Raw genomic sequence first — 7381 nt, forward strand, 5'->3', positions numbered from 1 at the left:
GACCTCAAACTCCTCCACTGTGAACCATGTAGTGAAGCACCCACAATCTGGACCAGCTTTTTTTCAAAATAGCTCAGCACTCAGTGTGTTGAGACCTTCTGAAAAATCTGGCTCTAGAGGTGGGTGCCAATGCCAGATCTTCTGAAAATTCTGGCCAATATGTCTGGAAGCTCCAAGAACCATCAGAACTTTGAGCATTTGCTAGAACCTGATGAGAAAACCTTCCTTCTATTGAACTAAGTAGAAATTTTCTCCTTTAGTTACAATCACAATGTTGCATCGTGATCACAGGTTTATGTTTCAACTTAATTTAGTTTTGTTTTATATGCAATGTGAAACAAACACACCTAGATGGGCATTTGGACAGAGGGCTAGAAATAGATCTGCCACTAACCCACAATTCCAAAGACTTGTATATAGACCTGGGTGAAAGGTTTTTTGGATGAATATTTTATTTACTGAAATATTTTGGTTTGACCAAAAATGATTTTTTTTAATTTTGTTTCAACAAGAAAACTCAAAAAAAATTAATCTTGGGTCAACCTGAATTCTTATTATTATTATTATTTATTTTATTGGTTTGGCAAGGTAGCAAGCAAAACAACAAATGATTTGCACAGCTCTATTTGTATAAACCATCCACAGAGGGAACATGCCTAATATCTGCTCTGAGGCTCTAGAAAAGTTTGATTTGTTCGATATAAGTTGATGAAAAGCTTGTTTCCCTCATCAGGAATTGAACCCTATGCTGGGACAGTAAGAGCACCAAATCCTAACCACTAGACTATTTGGGAGGTGGTGTACTCTGAGTTTTATCACTGATACTATTAGGGTTTTTCAGGCAACTTTCTCTAAAAATTCATCTTGGGTCAACCTGAAGTATTATTTTTATTATAGTTTTGATTTGCATAGGTAGCAAGCAACAAATTAAATTAATTGCACAGGTCTATTTGTATAAAAGGGTATTGAGCCTGGGATTTAAGGTGCACAGTGGGAACATGCCCACATTTTGCTATTAGTCACTGGAGAGAGCTTTGATTTTTCACACAGTCTCCAAACACCTTCTCGGCATCCCAAAATCTCAGCAGGAGTCTGGAGGAGCAACCTACCTGCTCAAGGTACTTCTGGTGTTCTAAAAGGGAGACAGAGAGGGAAAAAGCTCAGTCCACAGTGACACTCATGAGAACGAATAGCCAATGAGCTTTGTATGTAACTACTTAGTCAATTGTGAACCTTCCTATCCTTATCCCTATGAAATGATGATGATGTACACTTGACTTTATATCCCAGTGTGCCATGGACTTCTACAGTTGCATTAGCCAATCCAACCATTTGGCACTTGGAGATGGGTACCTCTGTATTGTGCCAGATTCTTGTGCAGCTATAAAAGGCTGGTAGATGCAGATACTTTTGCCTCTTCTTAACCAGCACTAATTCCTACCCCTTCCCAACATACACACAGGCAACCATGACATTACTCCTTTTCTCCCCACATGTTGGGGTGTGAAGTTTGATCTTGTGAGGAACTGGTTTTAATAATACACATTGACACAGAATACGTCTGATTCCATTCTTTAGGGGCAACATTTGCGCACACACACATAGTCTGATTCCATCCTGAAAGTACAGTATATACATACACACACACACACACAGAATCTGATTCCAACCTGAAAGTACAGTGTACATACACACATGCGTGCGCATGCGCACGCACACACACCACACACACACGTAGTCTGATTCCATCCTGAAAGTTCAATGTACACATACACACACAGCGTCTGATTCCATCCTGAAAGTACAGTGTATGTATATGTACACACATGCTGTAGATCTGATTCCATTCTTCAGGGCCAGTGTGTACACACACACACACACACACACACACCAATGCATATTTAGCCTATACTCATGATTCAGATTTTTTTCCCTTTTCTGTGCAGAAACTTGAGCTCTCACCTGCAGGAATTCACTCCCGGGCTGCTGGCACTTCACCTGCAGCTCATTCATTAGGCCAGGGGTCGGCAATCTTTCTTAAGTGGTGTGCCGAGTCTTCATTTATTCACTCGAATTTAAGATTTCACATGCCAGTAATACATTTTAAAGTTTTTATAAGGTCTCTTTCTATAAGTCTATAATATATAACTAAACTATTGTTGTATGTAAAGTAAATAAGGTTTTTAAAATGTTTAAGAAGCTTCATTTAAAATTAAATTAAAATGCAGAGCCCCCCGGACCGGTGGCCAGGACCCAGGCAGTGTGAGTGCCACTGACAATTAGCTCGCATGCCGAAGGCGGCATGCCTTCCATAGGTTGCCTATCCCTGCATTAGATATTGAGAGATGATAGTTTCAGGGCTTGGCTACACTTGCAAGTTAGAGAGCATTAAATCAGCCCCAGACGCCCTAACTCCTGAGGCGTCCACACTGGCAAGGCACATAGAGCACCTGGACTCTGCAGCTGGAGTGCTCCTGGTAATCCACCTCCACGAGAAGCATAAAGCTTGCTGTGCCCCGGCTGAAATGCCCGGGTGTCAGTGTGGATGACGTGTTGCATTACTGTGCTGTGATTGGCCTCCGGAAACATCCCATAATCCCCAGAAGTCAAGTAGCCACTCTTGTCATTGTTTTGGAATCGGCTGCAGGCATGCAGCTATCCCCTTTCAAAGCTCCGTTTCTGACAGCCAGCTGCTTATCTGCTCCGGGACAAAGCAAACCATTAGTGTGGAATGTGAGTGTATGTGAGAGGGGGAAGGAGAGGGAGAGGGGGAGTCTGCTGCTATCTGAACTTACAAGACAGCGTGCTGACACACTCTCTGCACCCCAAAACACACTGTCTTTCCCCCCACATACACACAACACCCTCCCTGTCACACTCCACACACACATACATTTGAAAAGCACACTGCAGCCACTTGCACACTGGGATAGCTACCACAATGCACTGCTCTTTGTGGCATTGCAAGAGTTGCTGATGTGGCCACGCCACTGCGCTTGCAGCTGACAGTGTAAACACACGGCAGCGTTTTCCCTGCTGTGGTCTCTGAAGACTGGTTTAACTTCCAGCGCTGATCTGCAAGTGTAGCCAAGACCTCAGAGAGAGTTTGGTAACATTTTCACTTTCCTTAAATTCTCCTTCTCCAGTTCTTCCAGCTGGGCCAGCAGGAGTCACTCTTGTTCCTCCAGAAATTGCCACAGTTGCTCAAACTCAGACACAATCTTCTGCCTTTCTGCCTGTCTTTCCCTGTAAGGAACAGACAAAATCCGGGAGGGAAAGGGCAGCTGTCACGGATATACAGAGTCAGGGGACGTTTCACAGAGCCCAGTTTAGCAGGGTGAATTTCATTGAAACTCTCTAAGAATTCAGTTCCTAGCACTGAGCATTATGCTTACTAGAGCAGTGGTTCTCAAACGTTTGTAGTGGTGACCTCTTTCACATAGCAAGCCTCTGAGTGTGACACCTCCCTTATAAATTAAAAACACTTTTTAATGTATTTAACACCATTAAAAATGCTGGCTGCAAAGCTAGGGTTACCCTACGTCCTTTTTTTCCCGGACATGTCCGGCTTTTCAGCAATCAAACCCCCGTCCAGGGGGAACTGCCAAAAAGCCGAACATGTCCGGGAAAAATACAGACGGGCACTTCCTCTCCCGCGGCTGCTCTGCTCCTCCCCTGACTCAGACTTCGGCTCTGTTTAAGAGCCAAGCTGCCCAAGCCAGCGCTACCGGCTTCGGGCAGCCCCCGTGCCTTCGGACCCCAAGCCGCCGGCCGGGTACTTCCCCTCCCGGGTACTGCTCTGCTCTGGCGGCTGGGGTCCAGAGGCATGGGGGCTGCCCGAAGCCGGAAGCGCTCGGGCAGCTTGGCTATTAAACAGAGCCGAAGAGTCAGGGGAGGAGCAGAGCAGCCGGAGCCTGGGAGAGGAAGTGCCCGGCCGGGGGCGCAGGGTCCGGAGGCATAGGGGCTGCCTGAAGCCCGAGTGCTACCGGCTTCATGATTTGCCAGGCAGCCTCCAGACCCTGTGCCCCCGGTTGGGCGCTTCCCCTCCCGGGCTCCAGCTGTGCTGGGGAAGCACCTGCCGGGGGCGCAGGGTCTGGCGACTGCCCGGCAAACCGTGAAGCCGGTAGCGCTTGGGCAGCCCTTTTCGCGTGGCTGGGAGGGAGGAGGGGGAGTTAGGGCAGGGACTTTGGGGAATGGGCGGAGGTGGGGCGGGGTTGGGGTGGGAAAGGGGCGGGGCCAGGGCCCCGTGGAGTGTCCTCTTTTTTTTTATTTTCTAAATATGGTAACCCTATGCAAAGTGGGGGTTGGGGCAGAGGCCGACAGCTCCCTTGAGGGGTCCTAACCCCCTGTTTGAGAACCCCTGTACTAGAGGGAAGATCCCTTATTGCTGTCAATGAGGCAGAATAATTGCCCCCTAAGAGAAACTCCACCTCTCTCTCACACACACACACAGATGTAAGTTAATGACAATGAGCCCCTGCAAGATACTCCCAAGTTTTTTCCTTTCCATTCACTTTAAAATCTAGAAGCTCTTTTCTCTCTCTTGAAAATTTTCAGTTGAGCCTGAATTGAGTCCCGAGTAAAGAAAAAGGGTAGGGTTTTGTGTATTTCATTTTCTGTTTGTTTTGGGGCGAGGAAGGAAGTGCAGGGTTTCTAGTCCCCTATTAATATTGCTGTATGGAGCCATTTAAAAAAAAATCTTTTCCCAACTCACTGAACTCTGCAGAAGAAAGTGACGGACGCCATTGCTGTGAACGCTTATTCTCCAAAAGTCTTGCATGGGACCAGATTTCTCCCCACAAATTCAGCTGGAGTCTTTCATCAGTCAGCGGTGCTATAATTCTGGTCTATATAATACACAGAAGGAAAAACAGCACCGCTATCAACGGTTTGGCTCTATGAATGGCAGCATCGTTGGAAGCCCAAGTGTAGACAAGAAACAGCAAACTTTTTTTGTGGCTGGTCTACGCTTAAAAGGTTTTCCTATGTCAGTTAAAAATTTGGAGGGGAAAAAAATCACACTCCTAATTAGCATGGCCGTGTCAGCAAAAGCCCTAATGTAGATGCAGTTATACCAGCAAAAAGGTCCTTTTTGAGGTCTCATGACCACCACTGAAATTGTTTCTACTTTTGGGGAAGTCCATTCTATACTGATACCCCTTTTGACCCAAGCATTTAGCCAATGTTTGGGGTGTTAGGGGTTGCTGCCAATTGGAGGAGAAATTGACAATGGAGTCAGTTCTTTGTTTGTTTTCAGTCATGCACCCTGTTTATTTACAAAACATGTACAAAGTCCTGTTTCCCTGAACAGAGCAGGAATCAAACAACAGGAGATATTTTCTTGTCTCACAATTCCATACCTCTTTCTAGCCAACACTCTGCTCAAAATCTCTTTCTTTGTTTTTTCCCTCAGGGACACAACACTACATGGGTATCCTTGGCTGTGTCCAAGGCTCCTTTGCTGCTTTCGTTGAGTGTTTCTGTGGTGTTTCTGCTGCATGTCTCTCTCACACACACGTTCATCCAACCATTACCAGTTCTTCTGCATTTGTGTTCCTTCCCCCAGTGAAACCCGTCCATCCACATAATTCAGATCCCTATCTGTAGCCTGTGCTTTGGATAGAGGCTCCTATTGTTTCAGCTCTCTTATTCCATGAAGGAGCTTCATGTTCTTTACATCTCTCCTGCATGAAGGATGGCCTGTTATACCCACCAGCTATAATGAGGTTTCACCCAAACCCCAACATAACCATAGGGGCCAACTCCATGGGTGCTCTGCAGCTGGAGCACCCACTAGGAAAAAATAGTGGGTGCTCAGCACCCACTGGCAGCCCTGTCAATCAACTCCTCCCCCTCCTCCCCAGCACCTCCCACCCAGGCCCCACCGATCAGATCCTCCCCCTCAGCGCCTCCTGCCTGTCATTGATCAGCTGTACAGCGGGGGAGCAGGAGGCACTGGGGGGAAGGGGGAGGAGTGGGGCCAGGAAGAGGTGGAGCAAGGGCAGGGCAGGGGCGGGAAGAGGTGGGTGGGGCCTTGGGGGTCGGTGTGGAGTGGGGGCGGGTCCTGAGGCGGAGCAGGGGTCAAGCACCCCCTGGGGAAATGGGAAAGTCGGCGCCTGTGAACATAACTATAAATTTAAGAGATATGCATAATGAGACATCAGCATAGTATGTGTGTGAGATTCGTGATGCCAATGTTCAAGCACAATCCCATATTTCCAAATTAGCCATAGACACCCCACAATCCCATATATACAGGTTAAATACCCAAATGCATCCAATAAGTGAATTACATTTCCCCACCATGTATATGGGAATTTTTCTAACTTCTGTCTTTTTCTTTCACTCCCACGTTTGGAAGTTTCGGACATTTTTCCTGTTCCAATAACCCCCATCTCGCTGCGACGAGGTGGAGAACTCACACTTTGAAACCATGTGTTAGACCATTTTGCTGCAATGAGGTGGAGAACTCACATTTTGAAACCATGTGTTAGACCATTTTGCTGTCTCATCTTGTAGTGTGTTGGTAGCTCGCATTCACGAACTAATTTACCCTCACACGCCCTCTGCGAGTTCGGGAAGGTGTGCAATCCTCACACCCCTGATGGAGAATCTGAGGCATGGAGCCGTCTAATGGCTCGCTTCAAATTACACAGAAATCCTGAGGCAACGCCAAGAAAGGAGCCTGCATCTCCTGAGTCCAAAGCTAACATCTGAACTACAAGGCCATTCTTCCTTCCTTTGTCAGAGCTAGAATAGCAGTACACTGAAATCCAAGGGATATTTTTTCCCCCACGCCATGCATCTCCAATCTCCTGCTTCCTCATCCTGGAGGTTCTTGATTGCCCCTGGGACACAAACTTTCACCTGTTTGGGAGTCTGTGTTTTGCATCCAATGGAAAAGACCTTGGGAGGGAAAGGGGGCAGGTCTGGAGCTCCGTTTTAATAGATCAGACACAACCAGCTCCTGTCCCCCAGTGAAGATAGTGCTGTGTTTGTGCAAGGGCCCAGTATCAGTCTCTGCTAACAAGCATGATGGCCTTGTCTACACACAGCTTTTCACAGACTCGACTAAAGGGGTGTTGCCTCCGTGTAGTTCTCGGACAGCACTTTACAACCAAGGATCTCAAATCACTTTACAAAGGAGGCCAGTATCAGCCCCATTTCACAGATGGGGAGAGAGAGGTACAGAGCCGTGCCCAAACTCCCCCAACAGGCCAGTGGCTATGCTGGAAAGAGAACCCAGGTCTCCTGAATCCAGTGCTGTATCCACTAGGCCACACTGCCTCCCTTATGAATGGCTCATTGCAGTTTCACTTAATCTATTTTTTTTCTTTTTAAACCCACCAGGAGAGACAAAAGGACCCTTGGGGACTTTCCA

This window comes from Trachemys scripta, chromosome 14 (genome assembly GCF_013100865.1).
Source record: "Trachemys scripta elegans isolate TJP31775 chromosome 14, CAS_Tse_1.0, whole genome shotgun sequence".
NCBI classification, from domain to species: Eukaryota; Metazoa; Chordata; order Testudines; family Emydidae; genus Trachemys; species Trachemys scripta.